This window comes from Felis catus, chromosome D3 (assembly GCF_018350175.1).
Source record: "Felis catus isolate Fca126 chromosome D3, F.catus_Fca126_mat1.0, whole genome shotgun sequence".
NCBI lineage: Eukaryota > Metazoa > Chordata > Mammalia > Carnivora > Felidae > Felis > Felis catus.
The window spans coordinates 20,860,694-20,884,187 of record NC_058379.1 but is presented as its reverse complement, the minus strand read 5'-3'; the positions used below and the strand labels follow the sequence as shown (position 1 = coordinate 20,884,187).

The 23,494-nt window shown below is 43.4% G+C and overlaps 1 gene segment (V, D, J or C); it reads left to right on the top strand.

Moving 5' to 3' along the window:
- Positions 1 to 23,494, top strand: part of LOC109496970 — a 927,213-nt gene that overhangs the window by 39,111 nt on the left and 864,608 nt on the right.

Below are 23,494 nucleotides of genomic sequence, written 5' to 3'. Positions count from 1 at the left end.
AGACATCTTTTATTGAAGCACAGGGACAGGACCCGTAGGCAGAAAGAGCTGCCTGGGAACCATGAGGAGAGATTGGTTATATATTGTGGGGTTGGGGTGTGGTAGGGTCTCCTCCCTAAGGAAAGGAAAAAAAAAAAACCTTCAAAGCAACCTGGCTATCCCCTTACATGACAACATCCCTCATGACCTTATAACATGAGACCACTTAATCAGACCGCATGTTTGTGTGTTACCATATATGGGAGACAAAGAAGTAAAAAATAAATAAAGAAACTACGCCATGTGGCCATGTGGTGGTCGGGGCTCAGTTCTTTGGGTACAAACCCAACTGAGTGGTGCCAGCAGGAATAAAGTTGCTTCCTGGAAAGAAAAGCCTTGTAAGACTCTCTGTGCGAGAATCCTGCCACAGGGGAGGTCAAGTCCCAGGGAAGTCTTTAGTGAGATTTTCATATGCTAAAGAAGACTCACAGGATACTAGAGGCCTAGCTATTGTAGGGCTAAGGTTGTCTTCCCTCTAGCAAAGCATTAGTTCCTGCAGAAACTTTTTACTCAGCCGGCCTCAAGTATTTGTCTATGGGCTGCAGGTTATAAGGAAATTTAGTTCTATCTGCCATTTCCTTCTGCCTTTGTTTCCCACATTACTATGAAGGGGTGATGGAGACTTAGATCTTGCAGGACTATGAGCTCTTATCAGTTAACCTTTGGTTTTTCCCCTTTCCTTTGTTCTTGGGCATCAAGGAGTGCCTGAGGAATATCACACATATCCCACCTGGGGGTGGGGGAAGGTGTTGGGGGGGAGGTGTTTACAGCCTATCAGCTTGCCTTATGCTCCCTCATCACATGATGCTTCTGTCAACAATACCAATTAGTGCAACTATTTATTTTGCACTGAAATGGAGGACTGAAACACAATGCAGTTTATGTGACAGTGGGTAAAAACTCTTATTCTAATACATAATACATGGGAAACTAACAATGAATGTGTAATCTAAATCACATACCGATGAAGTGATACAATGTTTGCACTATTTTCTCTGGAGTGAAAACACCTTAAGTTGACATGGATGAAAATTCTTGGACCTCCCAAAGATGGGAGTTCCTCCCGGGAGTGAGACACTAAAATAATCGGATACAGTGTACTGAAATCACCATATCTAGAAATCAGACCACAGATGTATGAATAGACAGGAACCTGATTAGTTACAGAAACCAGGTTGGGCTCTCAGGATTTAAGGCCTTGGTGAGGTGTGTACTCTGCAACCAGCAGGGGGCACTGTGGTATGGCCCTGTGGTCCCCAGTCAACTGCTTACTGAGGATGATTCACTCACAGGAGCCCAAGCCTGTGTGTTGGGCACTCTGCTCCCATAGCTGTGTCCTCCCTGTCCTGACAGACTCTCCTGGGCAGGGACCCGTGTGTTGTCTCAGCAGGTGCTTCCTCCCGGAGCTCTGCCCTGTAGTGAAGCCAACCCCATCTCCCTCATTGTGTGATGTGGGCTGAGCTTTAGCACAAGGGCTCAGGGAGGGGCTGGGCAGTCACTGGATGGAACTTATTTGCATGTTCAGCCCCTTCTGTGGCAGAAAGTGGAGGAGAAAAGGAGGCCTGGGGCAGCTCAACCCACTGTGGAGACCATAGGCTGGGTGTCCATGGCCTGGACTCCAGTCCTCCTCTTGCTCCTCTGTCAGGGCACAGGTGGAGACAGGCTTTGGGGACACAGGGAAGCCTTCTAGCTTGTGTGAGCAGTACAGCCACAAGTTTTGTGGAAATTTCCACTGTTTCTCACACCATCACCCATGAGTGTCTGTGTCTGCAGGTTCCCTGACCCAGCTTGTAATGACTCAGCCACCCTCCATGTCTGCAAACCTGGGATCATCAGCCAGACTCACGTGCACCCTGAGCAGTGGCTTCAGTGTTGGCAGCTATTCTATAACTTGGTTCCAGCAGAAGCCAGGGAGCCCTCCCTGGTATCTCCTGTAGTTCTTCTCAGACTCAAATAAATACCAGGGCTCTGTGGTCCCCAGCCAATTCTCTGGATCCAAAGATGCCTCGGCCAATGCAGGAATTCTGCTCATCTCTGGGCTGCAGCCTGAGGACGAGACTATTACTGTGCTGCAGCTCGTGACAGTGGGAGCAGCTACCGTTACTCACAGTGTCTCAGACAATGAGGAAGTGAGACAAAAACTCTTGATCCCACAGACCTTGTCTTCGAGCCTCAAAGCTTATACTGGCTTCAGGCCAGTGGGGAAATGACATACAAGTCTGAGCTTCCTCCATTCTCACCCAGCACTATGGGGACCTCACAGAGCACCATGTCACTGGAAGCATGAAGAGACAAGGTCTGGAAGAGACAAGGACTGTCCACCTGACAGTCACATGGACTATCCACAATAACAAGAAATGGTAACGTAAGGAAAAATTGCTGGACCTGCAGAATTAACAAGTGTACATGGGTACACATGAGCAGTATCCCCATCTGTGTGTCCCCGTGGCACCCCTTACTGCTCTTCCATGTACCACGTGCAATGTGTGACTGCAGAAGATACGGTTGGAGCTCTAGGGATAGTTGACAGAGATTATGTTTTGAAATAAGTCATAGTTTTCCACTGAGAAAAGATCTCATGTATGAGAATGTCACTGCTCCAATAATGGACCTAGAATGGCCCTTTCTCATTCTCTTGGGTTATAACATGAGTATAACTACTGTCAGAAAGATCACTGTGTTTGGTGTGCTGAGAGGTATCATAGTGGCTGGAGTATGTGTGCACTGTGGCCAGCTGAGGAACAATGTACATGTTATGCCCAGAATTCGTGATCCCCAAAGACCACTAGGGAGCCGAGTCGGATGCAAAAGCAAAAGAGCCTTTATTCGAGCTAGCTCGAGCTCAATCCCCTACCTGCACCAACGCAGCGGTGAGATACCGGGGAGAGAGAGCGAGTTTCAAAAGGACAAAGGTTTTATTGGGGCCTAGGGGCAGTTGGTGAGGTAATAGCTATGGCCTCAGCCGATTGGCTGGGGAAGGGTCCGAGTCCTGTTAGGCAGGTGATGGGGGAGGGTTACTCAAGGGGAGAAGGTGTGGTCAAGGTGAAGGACACAGAACAAGATGGAGTCGGCCGGCGTAGGCCCACCCTTTCATACACAGGGGCCTGCAGAGCTTTAGGGTGCTAGGCAGACAGCTAATAAATCACTGAGCTGCCTGGAGGGGTGTTGAGCAAACTGTGTCCTCACTGTTGTAAGACTTGCCCTCACCTGGGATCCCCCATTGCCCTGTGAGCTCCGGGGTTGGGCTCCCTTACTACATTGTTTCAGACGTGGGCTGTCTATTCTCTTTTCTCTAAGGGGTCTGGTAGTACTGGAGTTGACAGACAAGGCAGAATGCATTTCCAAGGAGAAAGTGGGATCTTAGAAAAGTCTACCCAGAGAGTAAGAGCTTGTAGGCAGAATCCCCACAATGGAACCTCAGGAGACTGAGCTCTGTGGAGTCTCCATAATGTCCTGGAATTTCTCCTTCAGTCTGTTATGTAGTGATTCTTTGCCAGATTTTAGGAGAAGGAGATCCTGAGGTAACACAGGATCTGCCGTCTCCTCAATGCATCAAGAAACAGATGCAGTGGCACAAGACTCACAACCCATGTCTCAGTGTACTAGTTACACTGAAAAAGGTCCACAATTTTTTCCCTGGAAGTCTCAGAAATGTGAGACAGAAGCCCCATAAATGTGATGATTGACATCACTTAGATGCAGCCTGAGTGGGAGATAGATGATCACTTTGGATCTGGGGGCCCCTCTTCACACCTTCCATAGTACTCTTCACCCCAGGGCAAGTGGGCCAAGACCTCTTCTCTGCTGCCCTTGTTCCACTTGTCATGCCTCTGTCACTAAGTGTCACTAGTACTAGGCACATTTAATGATTAATCACTCATTGGGGAGATTTCTGCATTAACTTCCTCCCTGACTGACCTATCTGAGGCTACAATATCCATTTGGATCTTAAGTATGACCACTTGTTGTTTCCCCTTAAAGATAACTCGTGACCATTGATTTTACTTCTTTTAATTGCATTTTCTAATACTTGTAATGTTGAATGATAACAGAAGTAATGATCACCTTTGCCTCTTCCTGAACTTTGTGGGAATGATCCTGTTCACTACTCCATGAACTCAGATGCTGACCTCAGGACTACATCACAAGTATGAGACACAGAGTGTGTATTACCACATTATAAATGTATCTGTTTGAATTTTTCTGTGGTTTTTATTAAGATTTAGTGTTAAATTTTCTCAAGGGCTCTTTCAAGACCAGTTGGGACAATAGAGCATATCTTTTGATATAATAATATGGTATGGAATATTAAAATATTTCTCAATATGGAACTTGACTTATATCTTTAGAATTAGTCACACTGGTAATGGTGTGTCAATTTATTCTTATGGTATGACTGAAACAGGGTGATGTCGAAAAAAACCACCAGATGCTGAATAGAAGTGAGGCAAGATTTTATTCACGTCTGGGCCAAACCTGATCTCCTGATCTTAAGGAGAAAAGTGCAGAGAATGGCCCCAAACAAAGGTATCAGTGAGCTTATAGGGATTTTAGCAAGTCAGAATACGTCATTATTTAGAATTAACCAATTACAATTTACAACATTTCATGGTAGCCAATTATACTGTGACACACAGACATTAGTTTTGGCAGGAACCTATCAATTTAAAGGTCTTTACCCTAAGAGGGTTTAAAATGACCAATCATCGTTAGACACCTAAGATGCCGTGGGGCAGCAAGTACATGATGATATGCCCCGATTCGAGAGACCCCCCCGAAAACAAACCACCAGAGTCCAGAGCCAAAGCCAAGCGGCAAGGGTCGTTTATTGCAGGTTCGAACCCGGTCCTCTGTGCACTCGTCGCCGGTGACGCAAGAGGCCCCGAGCAAGGATCTTACAGCTTCTTTTATAGACAGGCACAAACAAGTTAGGGATTTTTTTTGAGGTTACAGAGTTGTTATAGGCTGACATTTAAATTCGAACGCTCAGCAGAACTTGATTGGTTCCTGCCTTTATTTCTGAAAGACCCCCGAACTAGGTCTTCCTCGGCGATGAGACCCCGTGCCCACGGAACACCGAGACCACGAGTCAGATGCAAACAGCAAGAGGTTTATTCGTACACGGGTACCCGGGGCGGTCAAGTCTCAGCAAAGACTTGCGCGCCTCTTGTTGGGCTGGGGAGACTTTTATTGGGTTGGAGTGGCAGAAGCGCGGTTACAGAAGCGAGAAGCATAGTTACGGGGTCTTATTGGTCCAGTTAAATGAGGCTGGTTTTTTTTTTTTTTTTTTTTTTCTTTTCTGAGGGCGATTTCCCAGAATGAGGGGGAAAAACATGGGTGGCTGACTAGGCTCATCTCTAGGGTTTATCGGGTGGAGTCAGTATTTTCCATTCCCAACTTAGGGCCAGGTGGCTATCTTAGGGCCAGGTGGCTGACCACAGATATCCTGTTTGGCAGCTAAACGGTGGACTTAGGATAAGACCCCTGAACTTCTTGGTGCTGTCTTGCAAATGGCGTTACTATTGCTAAGCATATTATGACAGGGGGTCAAAACAAGGGGAAGGGGTCTTTCATTTCAAACCATTCAGCAGAACTTGATTGGTTCTTGCCTTTATGTCAGACTACCACTGGGCATGCCCTGGCTGGTTTCAGGAACGGCAGGGGAAGGGAAAGATTTTTCTTTGCAGTTGTGAGTACACCTGGTAACTTTTCTCTTAGCCTCTCAATGACTTTTTACATGTTGGTCTTGCCTGGGCCAGATCTTGGTAGAAGGGGTGGGGGGGCGTTTTGCATCCTAAGTTATCTATTTAGCAAGCAGGCGAGGTCACAGAAGTGAGATAGGGCGGTTAGTAATTTCTGATAACCCTAATAAGGGAACTACATAAGCCTTTTATCTCAATTATTCATGAAAGGTGAGTTTAAGCCAAACTTATATACAATAAGCTTTCTGATATCTTATAAGTTGACCTATTACAATGACAATATCTTTTAATATTTTATTTATAATATTTATAACAATATTTAATGTTATTGGTCTGTAATTTTCCATTTCATGAAATTTATTTGGAAGGTGGATTTATCACTGTTATAGCTCTTTTGTTTATTTTTGTTACAGCCTTTTTTATTTATTTATTTATTTAATTTATTTTTTTAATATGAAATTTATTGTCAAATTGGTTTCCATACAACACCCAGTGCTCATCCCAACAGGTGCCCTCCTCAATGCCCATCACCCATTTTCCCCTCCCCCCCACTCTACATCAACCCTCAGTTTATTCTCCATATTTAAGAGTCTCTTATAGTTTGCCTCCTTCCCTCCCTGTAACTTTTTCCCCCCTTCTCCTCCCCCTGCCCCGGTCTTCTGTTGAGTTTTGCGGGATCCACGTATGAGTGAAAACATATGGTATCTGTCTTTCTCTGCCTGACTTATTTCACTTAACATAACACTCTCCAGTTCCATCCATGTTGCTACAAAAGGCCAGATTTCATTCTTTCTCATTGCCAAGTAGTATTCCAGTGTTAGAGCCTTTTTTAAACAACTAAGAAATAATCCATCCTTCTAGATATTATGGAAAAATACGAAGTAAATAAAGTGGAACCATCTGTTCTGAAGTTTTGTTAGATGTTTCCTGTGAAAATGTCTATATCTTCTACCTTCAGGGGAAGTGGTTGATAATAACATTTTCCACTTTCATTTTAAAATTGATCTGTTTACTCCATTTATTTCTAGTAGAGCCATTTTTTAATCTTCTTAGGAAATTATGTATTATATCTCTTTTCAATAGGAGTTCTCTTAGGATATTTTCATTTTTCCACTTAATACCGGAAAGGTGTGTTGTGGGACTTCCCTGTGGTCCCTACTCAGCTGCTCAATGAGGACCACTCAGTCAAAGGAGCTTCCCAGAGCTTCCTGATGGGGACTCAGCAGCTGTGTCCCATCTGGCCTGGCACAGTCCCCTGAGCAGGGACCTTTATGTTGTCTCAGCAGGTGTTCTCCCCCAGGGCTCTCCTTAGGGCTGAAGCCAACCTCCATCTTCCTGAATGTGTGGTGTAAGCTGAGCTCCAGGACCAGGGGTCAGGGAGGGGCTGGGCAGTCACTGGATAGAACTCATTTGCATGGACAGCCCCTCCTGTGACAGAGGGTGGAGGAGAAAAAGAGGCCTGGGGCAGCCTAGACCACTGTGGGGACCTGGGGCTGCATCACTATGGCTTAGATTCCTATCTTCCTTCTGCTCCTGTCTCACTGCACAGGTAGGGACAGTTCTCTGGGACCCAGGGAAGACTTCTCGAATAAATTAGTCCCTCTGGATCAGAGCCTGGGAAACTTTATCCTGGTCCCTGATCCATCATCCATGAGTGTCTGTGTTTGCAGTTTCCCTGTCCCAGCCTGTGCTGACCCAGCCTCCTTCCCTCTCTGCATCTCTGGGGGCAACTGTCAGACTTACCTGCACCCTGAGCAGTGGATTCAATGTCGGCAGCTACTACATAAATTGGTACCAACAGAAGCCCGGGAGCCATCCTCAGTATCTCCTGTACTACTACTCAGACTCAAATAAGCACCAGGGCTCTGGGGTCCCCAGCTGCTTCTCTGGATCCAGAGATGCCTTGGCCAATGCAGGGCATCTCTGGGCTGCAACCTGAGGGCAAGACTGACTATTACTGTCTGACTGGACATAATTATGCTTCTCACAGTGACACAGGCAGATGAGGAAGTGAGACAAAAGGTCTTGGTCCCACAGACCTTATCTCTGAGTCTCTTTTCAGTGAGAAATTTATGTGGAGACACATTTGGGGGGCACTGTTCTGCAGAAAGATCTGTTATTAAACTGGGGAAAGAGAGACATGCATGTTTGAATGTAACGTGAGACAGCACAGGGCATCCCAGGAAGACAGGGACAGATGACCTATCAGAGTTCAACTGCACATGCCCCAGGGGTCTGGAGAAGATGAACAGGAGTAAATACTGCGTCTGAAACTAAACATGCCACCCATCAAACATTCATCCACACATCAGTTCCATCATCTTATTCCATAAAGTGTAACCTTGTGTCAGTACTGATGTACCCACAGCTGATTGACAATGACCCTGGTCATAGACACAGTCCCCTCTCTCTGAACGAGCTACACGTAATCTTGGACCAGATCATACACTCTCTCTGACCACACCCCCCACACACTCCCTCCTTTTCTCCCCTCTGCCCCGAGTCCCTCAGGCTTCAATCTCTCCCTCTGGCTCTTCAGGTCTGACCTCCGTATCCACTATCCACATGAGGATTTAGAGAAAACTGGAAGTGATCTTGCTGCAGTTTGCAGTTTCCAATGTCCATCTCTAGGGAGGAGAATGAGCAGAAAATAGAGCTGCATGAAACCCCTCACATTCTCCTTCCTGCTCTCACTCTCAGGCTCCATTTTTTTGTTCCCAACATGCCTTGTCATTCTTCTTAATATGAAAGTAAAGTTATTACATTTTTCTAAAAAGGATATGTTCAACTAACTTTCAGGTATTTGCACATGGAACTTATTGATTTTTACCCACTTCAGAATTAACAGATGCCCCTCCTATGGGGGGCCTTGGAGGAATACACAGACAAAGGATCACCTGCATATTTTAAGATATGTCATTGTTTTTCTTATGCTCCAGATACTGATTTCTAAGAATTCTCTGTATAGTAGATGCAGTGCAGAAACATTTTTTCTATAGCACATAAAGTTCCAGGTTGTAGTGGTTTTGTTTTCACAAGACATGTCAGCACTGTGTTCTTCTCATTCCCTGTTCTCACCTGGGGACACAGGGAACTGTGGTGCTGGCTGTGCCTTGGTGGCAGGAAGGAGGTGCTGAACCCTGCCCTATGCTTCCTGACACCTGAAGATCCCGGAGCTGTCGCTCTTGTGTCTGCAGAGATAAAACCCCCTCAACTCAACAAGACCTGGACTTCTGATTCAGTGAATTAACAGGTCTGTTCTCAAATGAGTTTTCCTGGCCTACATAATTCTTTTCACCATAAAAATCTTAACATGCTTACCTTTAGGTTCAGGATCCAGGACCCTGGGTGTTATTAAAGAGAATCAGCTTCATGGGTAGATTTTCCAGAGAACCATTCCTCAGGGTGTTTATATGCCATATGAGGGACAGGGGGCCTCCTAGCCTCATTTGGGACACACACACACACACACACACACGCACACACTCTCCTCTCTCTGAGTGAATACCGTTCTGGACTCTGCAGGTTCTAGGCTTGTCTGTTCCTCCACAAGTAAGGGTCGGCCTGTGCTCACTCAGCTGTCCTCAGTGTCACAAATTCCAAAAGGCAGAATCTGCATCAGCAGGAAACAACTGGTGACATCGAGTGTAACTGGGGTCCTGTCACAGGGCGACCAGGACGTGTTCTGAACATCTGCTCTCCTGGGACAAGGCTGATGCTCAGGAATCCCAGGTGGAGTTTCTGGACTCCAGTCAGTGCCTGAAGCTGATCAATACACTGATTCTGGGACAGCAGACCCAGTGCTGTTCCCATGGAGGTCAAGGCCCACTGGGACACGAGATGCAACCTCCCTGTGCTGTCAGGGCTGGTTGTCACTCACTCAGTCTCCCCAGTGACACCTCCTGTCAGGCTGGACATCTGGGAAAAGTCTTCAGTTCCAACCCAGGGTCACAGTGCCTGTGACCTCAGGGACACAGTCCCCCTTACCTTCACCTCTCCTCCACTCACATGTGGGACCTTTGACAGAAATGTCTGGTGCAGATGACCTTGGCTAACAGGAATTCATTCCTCTACTCATGGATGGCTGAATGGACAATTGCTCTATCCTGAACATGCTGGTCACAAGGCACAGGGACTAGGGTTCTGCCTACCCCAGAGAAGAGTCTGACCCCAAATCCCTCCATCCTGGAAGCTCTTGGTTTGGTAATTCCATCGCTGAGATGGCTGTGAAGTCCTCAGGAACAGGCCCCTCAGGGGGTTTCATTGGGCAAAGTGGTGGGCTTTCCTTCCTGAAGGAACAGACCCTGGATCCAAAACTTATAAGTAAAAAGAATAAATAAATAAATAAATAAATAAATAAATAAATAAGAAATCAAGCCATTTTAGTAAAAGTACATGAATTCCTAGTGGAACAAGAAAAGAAGACATTCTTTCCATTGTGGTCCCACCCATGTTATTCATCACAATTTCCATTCATGTTCTTTCTGCCGTATACACAGGTGTGGGAAAAGTGTATTAGTGACTGTACCTGCATATTCACAATGATATGAACATTGAGATTAAATCAATTTTGAGTTAAATTCTATAAAAATAATATACACATATTTGATGTGCACGGTTGGCTAAGTGGTGACTAACACATACATTCTGTCAGAGTATCTGCTACTTTCACTCCATCTCACCTGGAATTTTCAGACAGTGGATCCTTTGGCACTGAGGTCAGTGCCACACACAGCCTCACCTGGCAGGGCTCCTGCAGACTGTGTCTGTGTGTTGGGAAAACAGATCCTAGGAGGGATTCACTGCCCACAGTGTGTGGAGAACTGTTTCAACCTGATGGAAATACTGAGAGACAACAAAGATTGTCAGGGTGTAACCCCTCTAGGAATGCACATGAAGGCTTCTACTAACAACCTGAAAAGAAGAGCTCTTGATCTCCACAGTGCTGTGGGAATCTCAGAGGAAGGAGGGCTCTGGAAACCTGGAAGTAATCACATAAGAGGGAAGACCTAGCATCTTGTGCAGAAAGGGTCATGTGTCCATGGGGACCCATCACTTCTCTGCAGTTGATCCTGATCTAAGAAGAGTTTGTGTAAGAGACACATGGACTGACCCTAAGGTATGAGACAGTGGACAGAGGGAAGGCAGGAACTGTGTCTGGCTCTGGTTACCACATCACACAATGGTGTGTCTGAGCCTGGACACAGGGGGCAACCAGGGCATGTTTCTGAGGTGCCAAAGGTGATCAGAGCTAGGACTTACCACCTGGCACTGCCTGTGTCTTTCTCAAGACTCACAGCTGTAACCTCTCTACCCTCTGGCCCCACACAGCCCCTCCCCTGCCCACCTCTGTGACACCTTCAGACAGAGGGACCCAGGACCAGTGAGGGTCCAGAGAGCTGGGGTATCATTTGCATGGATGGGCCCTCCCTATCTCAGAGGACAAAGAAGGGACAGGTTAGGGGAGTTCTGCTCAGCTGGGAGCCACAGAAGGCAGGATCAGTGATGGTGTCCACCATGGCCTGGTCCCCTCTCCTCTTCACCCTCCTCACTCACTGCACAGGTGACTGGATATGGGCACAGGGGAAGGGGTTCTGGGAGGACAGGTGGGGCCCCACATCCTCCTCTTGCCTCTAGACCCTGGCATCATGTTCTCTGTGTCTCTCCCCCTTTCAGGATCCTGAGCCCAGTCTGTGCTGACTCAGCCTCCCTTGGTGTCTGGGGCTCTGGGGCAGACTGTCACTATTTCATGCACTGTCAGCGACTCCAGTTTTTGGGGTGGTGAATTTATACACTGGTACCAGCAACTCCCAGGAGCGGCCCCCAAACTTCTCATCTATGGTAACAACAATCGTCTTTCTGGGGTCCCCAGTCGATTTTCTGGCTCCAAGTCTGGCAACTCCCACTCTCTGACCATCATTGGGCTCCAGCCTGAAGATGAGGCTGATTATTACTGCCAATACTTTGATGACAGAGTCATTACACAATGCTGCAGGCCTGTGGGGAAGTGAGACAAAATCCTGTTGTCCCGACAGCGATGGACTTCCTGTGAGCAGCCCCAAATCTGCAGCTGACTCAACTGTTCCCTGCATTTGTTTTGCCTGAACTGTGGTCTAAGAGCCATCTCAGGGTACTTTATCCACAAAATCTTATCACTTTTTAAAAATTCTGCCCCCTAAGCCTGTCTCTGGCAGCAGTAGATCGTGTGATTCTTCTCAAATCCAGCTGAAATACCTGGGTGTCAGTGGAAGGCTGCCCAGGGGACAGAGTCCATGGTGAGTCAGAGAAGAACCAGGGACACAGAATCCAGCCATATCTGGGTCAGGACACACCCACAGTGTACTGTATGTGTCCTGATACTAACAGCTCCCATGAAGGGGACCCCAAATCTTCATCTATTGTGATGATTAGACCCTCTGAAGACCCTGATCTGTCCTCTGGCTCCATGTTTAGCAACTCTGGCTCCGTGACCATCACTGGGCTGAGAACTGAGGACGAGGCTGCTCCTTACTGACCATCTCATGACAGCATCTCAGGGTTCACACAGAGCCCCAGGCTCATGGGAACTAAGGTCAAACCCCTTTGTCATCTGCTGGGAGGCAGAGGCCCCACCAGCTGCTCGGCCTCATCTTAAGGCTTCTGCTTCTGCTGCTCCTGTTCCTGCCACCATGGGCCCAGGTCCCTCCGGGGGCATCACCTGGGAGTGAAGGCTTCTCCTTCCCTTCTGTTCCCAACGTCACTCACAGCAGCCCCTTCCTAGACAAAAGATCTCAAAGGACACAGAAATGCCATCTCTCCCATAAGGTTGGGAGACAGAATCTCTTTGCACTGAAGTTCATGGATTCTGGGAGGCAGGTCCAACTGTGCTCAATTCCCACCCTAATGCTGAGGAATCCTGCATCTCAGTCCTTGGTCATTTACCTACCTCTAGAAGATTCCAGAGCTGCGGCATCCTCTCTTTAGTTCTCAATGTTGTTTGTGCTCCTTGGGGAGATTTCTTCTGCCACTGCTGCACCAGCCCTGGAGTATCTATCACTGAATTGTATCTTTGATTCTTTTGGAAGGACTACATGTCCACTCCCATCAATGCTAAGATCCATTTAGCAAGTGACTTTTCTTGTCTAATTGCATGGTCTAATACTTGCAGAAGGAGGCTGAGTAATAATGGAGTTAAAGGTCACATTTACCTGTTTCTGCTCTTGTGGAATATTCTTGCCCTGCACCCCATTAGCTAAGGTGCTGGCTGTGACAGTAACTACATGTGTGTGGGAAAGAATGTATCACCATACTGCAAATGTATTTGACTATTTCTATTTATGTGTTTTTTTAAATAAGAGATTCATTTTAGATTGGTAAAGTCTCCTCCAAATTCTACTGAGGAAATAAAATTGTATCTACTCATCTATTAATATAATGTCTCTATTAAAAGATCTATCAATATTGAACCCAACTGTATATCTGGAATAAATCACATATGACATATGTTAATATATCCATATATTAACATAATACTGGAATCTCTTTGTTGGTATTTAATTTAGAATATTTACATCAATATTTCATAATATTAGTCTGTAATTTTCTTTGTATTTTATTTATCAAGTGTAGCTTTTACTATTATACATGCTTTCTACCAAATTTCATTTTCCTAGCTTTTCAATGTTTTGAAAAAATATATACTATGAAGCCAAGAAATGGAATCACCTGATCTCAGAAGGCCTGTTTGTTTTTTCTGTGAAACTAACTGGAGCTTATGTAATTTTGTAGAATAGCTCCACAATAATGTTTCACTTTTTTCCCTTAGAAATTGATCTGATTATCCATTGCTTTCTGGTAGAATTTTTTTTATATTGCTAGGAAATTTTCCTTTTTCTCTATTATTAATAGGTGTTAACAGTAAGATTCTTTTTTCATTTTGTCATTTCTTATTTTGTATGTATATACATTATCCATTTTCATTCAAAAGTTTATAATTGCTTGAACTACTCTGTCATTTACAAACAAGATTTTGATGTGCCAATTAGATACAGTTCTTCTATGACCCCCCCCCCCCACCTTTTTTAAGTAAGCATCACACTCAGCACAGAGCCCAGTGTGGGGCTTGAACTCACAATCCTGAGATCAAGACCTGAACTGAGATCAAGAGTCAGATACTTAAGTGACTAAGACACCCAGGTGTTCCAATGATCTCTTTGTTGTACTGTTTCATTTATTATGATGGGAAGTTGGTTTCTTATTTGTCTTTTGCATTTCCTCATGCCTGCTAGAAATTTAAATTGTTCCTCTTTTTTTTCTTTGCTATATGATTTTCACAGAGCTCTTACTCTCTTTTTTATTGAATAGACTTTAATTTTAAGAGAAGTTTTAGATTTATAGTGAATTTGAGTGGAACTTGCAGAGATTTTCCAAAGTTCATGACAAACAATGTTCTTTTGTTGTCACTGAAAGGGCACTTTCCCAACAACTTCTGAGATTCTACTCAGTCTCAAGTAACCAGAGGGTTCTTGGATCCTAAGTGTTTCTGAAGGACCAAAGATGCCTTGATGAACTCGGGATATTTGCTAAATTGTGGCCTTCATGTTGAACCTGAAAATGGCCAATACTCTCAGGTACGGGTTGACAGCATTACCTCACACATTGAGCTCCAGGTCAGTGCGAAGGGAAGGCAAATCCCTCTGCTTGTGCTGCCTGGGCTGTCACTAGGTCTTACTTGCTTGTGACAAAAGCCAGCATCATGTGATAACACCAGCTATTGGTGCCCCACATGCAGATGTCACTTAGAGAATTTCTGCCGTATCGCTAATAGGATAGTAGAGACTTTTCATCTCTACGTGGCAACAGTTATCATGTTCAGGACATAAAATCACAACAGGGTAACAACATGAGATAATTTGGACTTTTAGCTGGCACAGATTTATTCACCAAAATGATTCTGCGTGGCCAATTATAGTTAAGAAGTGTTAATCAGGAATTCTGTAGTAAATGTCCTACAAACCCAAAATATAATAATTTTTTGAATATTTAACAAAAATATAATTCATGAATTTGTGAGACAAGCATGCAGAATCCCCCAATGGAGAGTGAAAACCATGACCTAGTAAGAGTAGGGACCACTGATACGTCTGGAGACGTGGCAGGAGTAAGGTGAGAGATGAGGCAGGACAACTGGGAATTCCTCTAGGCTATGGGGACCCCACAGAGAGAAGACCTGGGGAATCACTGGTTCCAACACCCAGTCTTCCTACTGGAGATGTAGGAAAAGCTATCAGAAGCGGGTCACCGCTTAGAGGGCCAGCTGTTGTCTCCATACATGTTGTGATGCTCTGGCCACCAGAGGGCCCTGTGGCTCGACAGCAGAGTGGACACTGATGCCCACCCCCCTCCCACGTGGGAAAACCCGAGACTGCTCCAGTACAGGCAAGCATAACCCCCCCCCCCCCATGTGTCACTCTCCTACACTGTGACCCCTCTAACGCCATGGAGAAACTGGATGATAAATGCCCTCCCTCAGTCCACACGGAGTTGAGATCATGTCTTCTCTCACCCTGTGACTAGAAGCATCATCCAGCCCAGAGTGATGTGGGGGCTGTACATGGGGAGTGCCAGCACTGTATTTTCATGAATAACTCTATTCTCAAGATTGAGGGGGAGGAGGGAGTAAGACTCAGTATCCCCATTCGCCCTCACAAAGCTGTGCTGTCATGTTTCCTACGCGGTCCTATGTTAATTTGCACCGCACAATCTATGTCAGATTACTGCCTGCTGCCCAAGTACAGCTCGGAGAGGAGTCCCTGCCTTCACCTGCAGGAGATGACACCTCACTCCACGCGGGATTACAGAACTGCCACCTGCTCTTACTCTGAAGGCAGAAGTCACAGCAGTAGAAATGTCAGCACTATTAAGGCCCCTGGCCAGATGACCAAATACCAGGGATCCCATGGGGGGCAGGGCTCTTCTGATGGGAAGAAGGTCTGAGGGGTATTCTGAGAGGAGGTAAGAGGTACATTTCCCCAAACTGGAGTACACAATGTGGGTGACAGATGACAGTGCCTGAGCTCACTGGGGCTTCTCCGAGCTGAGAATGGCCCGAGCTATGACTGGATCACTCTTCCCACGGGTTTTCTGTGTCCATCCAGCATCCTCACACCCTCAGCCATTCATTCCACCACATTCTTCAGGTTCCTTAGAAAGCTCGTCTGTGGAGAGGCAGGGGTTTTGAGTGGGGAACCCACAATGAACTGGGAAGATGGGGGCCTTTTTCTCTGCCTCAGATTCTCCTCTCTCCCCCTGCTCTTCCTTGTTTCACCTTCTCTCCTCTCCAGGGCACCTTCAGACATTTGAGCTCCTCCCCATCAGGGTAATTTATTCCTCCCCACGTTATTACACTTGTCATTCTCAGAGGACAGGGAAAAAATCCCACCCTCACTGGGGATTCTGCAAAAGAATCTTCCCCTTTTATTCACCTGCCACAGGTAGAGCCCTTCCCTGGACCACATTTCTCTATGTGCCTCCTGATAATCTGCTCCTTATTTCTGTTTTCACTGTCTGCTTCTCCTAACTGCCTTTGTCCAAGACCAGAAACAGAGAAGGGACACATATATGGAATAGATGTATGGAAATAAACAACTACACCATAGAAAAAAAATGCATTATCCTAAGGGAGCCAATGTTCTGTTTAAGGTTCATGTGTCTTCCCAAGCTTCCTCATTCAGTTCCTTCGTCACATGGGAAACTCAGAGGTGGGCCAGACACACATATGGGAGAGGACTGATGGCCCTTGACAACTTTCTCCCCTAAGGTTTCACTTAGGCGGTTCCAATACCCCTCAATATGAATTCTCTTCTGGTCAACATCCCTGAACTTTTGTCTGTGCACATGTCACATCCTACTGATGCCTTTACCATGTGTTATTTTAGATGGTAACAAACATTTCAAGCACCTTCCTGCATTTGAAAATTGTACAGTTTTTTAATCTCTTGCTCTTACTAAGGAAGATAAATACCCAAGTTACTGTAAATTGTACAAATGTAATTGAAAATGTTTCAGTAATGGAGCATAGGAAGCAACAAAATAAAAAAATATATGAGGAGTAATTTATAGTCAGAAACTTACAGGTTAATATCTGCACAATTCAGATGTAAATTTGAAAGATGGCATAAATCAGTGGAGGGGGTACATTTCTTTTGTGTCCAACTTCCAATAATCCAACAGACCGAGGTAGATGTCAAAGCTTCAGGGATTCTCTTTTGGTGTCATTGACCTTCTTTAAGAAGGAGGAATTGGGGTTCAGTGAAGAGTTCAGGGAAATGCTGGAGGGTGGAAGAGGGAGTGAGAACTGGTCAACTAGCAGAGAGAGGCTGTGTGAGCAGAGGGTCTGGTGTCCTCTCCCCGGGGCCAACCCTGAGGAAGCAGGGAGCTGGAGAGCCTTCTTCTCAGTCCTGGCAGAACCATTGAGTCAGGAACACAGAGACGGCTCCTCCCTTACCCTTCATACTACTCCCTCACCTGCGCCCATCAGAGAATACTTGTTTCATGAATATGTGTTTCATGAATAATTACATACGTTCTGGAACATATAAATGAATTCTTTCTCCAACTAAAAAAAAAAGCTTTATACTTTTCTGTTTCTCCCATAAAAAGTGGAGGCAGCACGGGTTCCTTAGTTCTTAAGCCCATCCTGTGCTCAGAGTCTACCCTGTGAGATCACTCATTTCATGGTCATGGAGGCAGAGCTTCCCTCTCATACTCCCTCCTGCTTCATTACTTGTTCCTACTCCTCCAAAATACGGAAACAGGCTCTATCATCAACCCTAGCCTGAATCTATCTAGTATCTCCTACAGGAGTTCACGTAGTGATTCTCTGCAATCATCAGGTGGTTTTCTCTATGCCAACAGTGAAGAAGCCAGAAGGATATTGAGAAAACAATTCCATTAAGACAGCATCGAAAAGAACAAAATTTATTTTTTTAAGTTTTTATTTACTTACTTTGAGAGTGGGAGAGGGGCAGGAAGAGAGGGAGAGAGAGAAAATCTCAAGCAGGCTCCGGACTTCCAGCGAAGAGCCTGATGTGGGGCTCAAACTCACAAACCGTGAGAGCACAACCTGAGCCAAACCAAGAGCCAGACTCTCAATGGACTGAGCCCTACCCGCCACGTAAAAAGAGAACAAAGCATTCGGGAGTGAACTTAACCAAGTAGGCAAAAAGTTTGTAAATTGAAAACTACAACAAAACATTGCTGAAAAAAATTAAGGAAGATTTAAAGAAGAGAACAGATGCCACTCCATGGATTGAATGGATGACTTAATATTGTGAAGGTACAATCAATAGCTCTCAAGTCCACGTACACATTCAGTGCCATCTGGCCATGTGCTCACTGCCCCCAGTTTAATCCCATAATGTTGGGATAAATGCCAGTTCTTTGGAACTAAATCTTAGACACCCAACCACAACATATTCCATGGAGCTTTTACCAAAAAATCTTGGTTAGTGCCCAATGCATGTAGTGTAATAGGCCATGAGAGTTTTCAGTGCTGGAGAGGAGGAAGAACCTCTCAGAAAGGTGAGAGCTCCATTTATAGTAATGTTCTTTTTATGTCAGTCTTCATACTGAGTAAAATAGCAGAACTAGACTACAACTATATTAACCATATCAAAGAGTGAAATGAACTATCGTGAGACTTTTAATCGTCTTGTAGCCCTGCAGCTTTCCTTCCAGTCTCCTGAGTCAGATTGTGCTGATGCTGCCACCCACACCATCTGGATTTCATTAAATAAAGACAGAATAGAAGTTGTATTTATTATAAATGAATGTGATATATATTTACCATAAAATCATTATATATAATGATTTTAGATATAAATATATATTACATATGTGCCATCTGCTATACTACTGTAGGGTTTATTGATATATTGTAATTTAATACATAGCATATATAACATGAAATACTGCATTGTATTTATTAATATTCTGTTACATAATATATGTACACATGTTACATGTTGCAATTTATATATATTATATAAATTAAATAATATCTGTATATCATATATACATTATAAATGTTATATATTTCATATATACTTTTTATATGTATGATATATATATTTTGATATGGTATGTATCACATATACATTTTACATAATACATATGTTATAAATTACAGATGCTAGAGACAGCTGGGCATGGGAATGTAGTGTAAACTCATTTTCTGATTCTATGAAAACAATAAAACCCAAATCAACAGGAACAGCATCCAATGAACACAGCTGATAGGTACATGTAGAATCCACGTTATATAGGGAAGCATTCACCCTGACCCCAGAGAGGATCCGGGCTGAGACTGGGCAACTGAAACCTCTTGTTGATGAGAACAGAGGGTGTGGGAGAGCAGATAGGAAGACATACTGAGTCCTATGTTAGAGGCCCTGATCAGAGAGAGAGCTTGTGAGCTTCCAGAAATATGGCACTGACACACTGCGGGAGAGGAATATGAAGTCATGGACCCACTGAAATGATACCTTACCCCCAGTGAGCAGTTTGCATCAGTCTGGTGCTTCAGAGATGAAATGCACAACCCAGAGATAGTTCTTCCCTGGGCCAGGGGCTCCCTTCTTTAGGGTTGGCTCAGGGCTCCCTTCAGAAGTCAGGGATCCAGGCTGATGACTGAGACTTCTCAGTTTCCTCACTATGAAATATACATTGAATGCATTAGTGTTCAAATTGTCATGATTTGGCTTATTTGTAAGAAAGATGTCATTTATTTCTATACTTTATAATGACTTACAGAAACTGATATTGTGCCATTCAGATATTTCAATTATTACCAAATTTTTCCTTTTCCTCTTTTATTTAAAGTTTATTTATTTTGAGAGAGAGAGAGAGTACACGTGGGAGGGGCAGAGAGAGAAGGAGAGAGAGAATCACAAGCAGGATTCACAATGTCCGCAGAGAGCCCAACACTGGGCTTGATCTCACAAACTGAGAGATCATGACCTGAGCCAAAATCAAGAGTTGGATGCTTAACTGACTGAGCCATCCAAGCACCCCACTTTCCTTTTTTTTCTTAAGTATTACAAAGCACCAACATCCATTAGAAAGCATTCATTTAAAGATATACAGATTGAGAAGGGAAAACCAAAACAGTACTATTCTTAGATGACATAAATATCTATGAAGAAAATTGAATAGAATTACCATCAAGAAAGAAAGAAAGAAAGAAAGAAAGAAAGAAGAAAGAAAATCTTAGAACTAATAAGAGATTACAGCAAAGTTGTGGGACAATGATAATGTAAGATTCAAGTGCTTTCCTGTAAACTATCATTGAATGAGTGGAATTTGAAATAAAAACACAATTTCACTTACATTAGCACTCCAAAAATGGAAATGCTTAGGTATAAATTGAGCAAAATACATACAAGATCTATGTAAGAAAAACCAGAAAATTCTGATGAGCCAAATCAAAGAAGAACTACATACATTGAGAAATGTTCCATGTCTGTGGATAGGAAGAGTCACTATTTTCAAGATGTGAGTGCTTCCCAATTTGATCTATAGATCAATTGTCTCCTTCTCTCTCTGTTCCTCCCCCACTTGCAGTCTGTCTCTCTCTCTCTCTCAAAATTAAACAAATATTAAAAAAGAAGTAATATATTAAAACAATGAAATGGAATCAGTAGTCAACAAACTCCCAGTAACACCCAGAACCAAAAGGCTTCATAGGCAAATTCTATCACATGTTTAAAGAAGAGTTAATACTTATTCTTCTCAAACTATTCCAAAATAGAAGAGGAAGAAAAACTTCCAAATTAATTCCATCAGGCCAGCATTACCTTGATATCAAAACCAGATAAATATACCACAGGAAAAGAGAACTACAGGCCAATATCTCTGATGGACATATGCCAATACCTCCACAAAATACTAGCAAATTCATCCAACAATACATTAAGAAAATCATTTAACATGATCCAATGGGATTTATTTATGGGATGCAAGGGCGATTTAAATTTGAAAATCCATCAATATGATACTTCACATCAGTAAGAGAAAAGATAAAATACATTCGATGATTTCAATAGATGCAGAAAAAACGATTTGGTAAAGTACAATATCCATCCATGATAGAAATCCTCAACAATGTAGGTTTAGAGGGAACATGACACAACATAATAAAGGCCATATATAAAAAACCCACAGTAATCATAGTGGAGAAAAGTTGAGAGTTTTCCCCTAAGGTCAGGAACAAGACAAGGATGTCTACTCTCACCACTTTTATTCAACCTAGTACTGGAAGTCTTAGCCACAGCAATCAGAAAGCAAAAAGAAATTAAAAGTATCCAAATTGGTAAGGAATTATATCATACTGCAAAGGACATGGTACTATATATATATATATAATTCTAAAGATTCCAACAAAAAACTACCAGAACCAATAAATAAATTCAGTAAAGTCACAGGTTATAAAATCAATGTACAGAACTCTGTTGCATTTCTATACACTGATAATGAAGCCACAGAGAGAGAAATTAAGAAATCAATCTCATTGACAATTGAGTCAAGAATAATAAGATACCCAAGAATAAACTTAACCGAAGGGGTGAAAGACTTTTACTATGAAAACTATGAAGGATTGATGAAAGAAATTGAAGATGACACAAGAAATGAACAAACATCCCTGTCATGGATTGGAAGAACAAATATTGTTAAAATGTTTATACTACCCAAATCAATCTACAGATTTAAGGCAATTCCTATCAAAATGACAACAGCATTTTTCACAGAACTAGAACAAACACTCCTAAAATTTATATGGAACCACAGAAGTTCCCAAATAGTGAAACAGTCTTGAAAAAGAAAACCAAAACTGGAGGTATCACCATTCTAGATTTCCATTTATATTAGAAAACTGTAGTAATCGAAACCATATGGTAATGGCACAAAAACAGACAAAAAAAAAAAAAAAAAAAAAAAAAAAAAAAGGAAACAGAATAGAAAGCCCAGAAATAAGCCCAAGAGTATATGACCAATCAATGTTTGACAAAGGAGGCAAGAATATGGAATGGGAAAAAGACAGTCTTGTCAACAAATGGTGCTGGGAAAACTGGACAGCTACATGTAAAAGAACGAAACCAGACCACTTTCTTTCACCATACACAAAAATGAACTCAAAGTGGATTAAAGACCTAAATGTGAGACCTGAAAACATAAGAATTCTAGAGAGAACAGGCAGTTATCTCTCTGACATTGGCTGTAGCAACATTATTCTGGGGTTATCTCCTCAGGCAAGGGAAATAAAAGAAGAAATGCACTATTGGGACTACATCAAAATAAAAAGCTTCTGCAGAGTGAAGAAAAAAATCGACAGAACTAGAAGGAAACCTGTTGAATGGGATTAGTCAAGGTCACTAACTTTTGCAAAGGAAGCCTGCATGCAATGGCGGACTGATGCGAGGTTCCATGATTTTTCCCTCTGATCCCTCTCAGAATCTAAAAGGCCTTCCCAGTTCCAGACTCACCATGGAAGGGGATGAACTTGTCGCTGTATTACAACAAAAGTTCTCCCTCTTCACCTTTATTCATTTGTCCTCTTGAGCAGCTGGTGACCCTGTGAGGGCCCCCCATATTCTCTGTGGACATCTCCATTTCAGTGACTGCTGCTCAGAAAGTGATGGGGACAAGGAGAGTCTGATACTTACAAGAATGTAGGCTGGAGAATGGCTCCTCCATCTACCCTGAAGCTCTGTTCAGGGTGTTTTGAGAGCCCTTAGGTACAAGGAGAAGGATGTTCACCATCCGTGATGGGGAGTAAAGACTCCATTTGGATACATCTCTTCTTATTTCAGAAAAGTCACAAAATACATATGACATATATTTGCATCTAACAAAGGATTGAAATAACGAGGAAATTTGGGACATAGACTTCTTTATACATATTCCTTTCTACTGCAAACGGAAGGTGATTTAAGGAGAGAACTATTTTTTTTAATTTAAAAGATAAGACTTCTCAATAGTAAAAAACAATGTCAATTTAAAAACTGCAAATTATCTCAACAAAGGTGATATTCATGTGATATAAATAAGCTTGAGAAAAGCTGGTCAACATCATGTCAGTAAGAAACTGCACAATAACACAGCAATGACATACTGTTACATAGCCATTAGAATGGCCAAAATCAAAACCACAGATGACACCAACGTCTGGCCAGGATATGGAGCAATGGAACTCTATTTCATTAGTGAGGGGAATTCAGGATGGTACGGCTACTTTGGAAAAGTTTTGGCAATTTCTTTTAAAACTGAACATTCTCTGAATTCTTGCCATTTGCAATAAACGTGGATGGAACTGGAGGGTAGTATGCTAAGCAAAATTAGTCAGAGAAAGACCAATATAATATGACTTCACTCATATGTGGAATTTAAGATACAAAACCATTGAACACAAGGGAAGGAAAGAAAACATAACATAAAAACAGGGAGGGGACAAAACATAAGAGGCTCTTAAATATAGAGAACAAACAGAGGGTTGCTGGAGGGATTGTGGGAGGGGGGATGGGCTAAATGGGCAACAGGCATTAAGAAGACATTTGTTGGGATGAGCACAGCCTGTTATATGTAGGGGTGAATCACTGGATTCTACTCCCAAAATCATGATTGTTGCTAACTAACTTGGATGTAAATGAAAAAAAATTTTTTTTAAACCCCCAAAAAACCAAAAAACAAACAAACAAAGCCCTGGGACATTGTCTTGC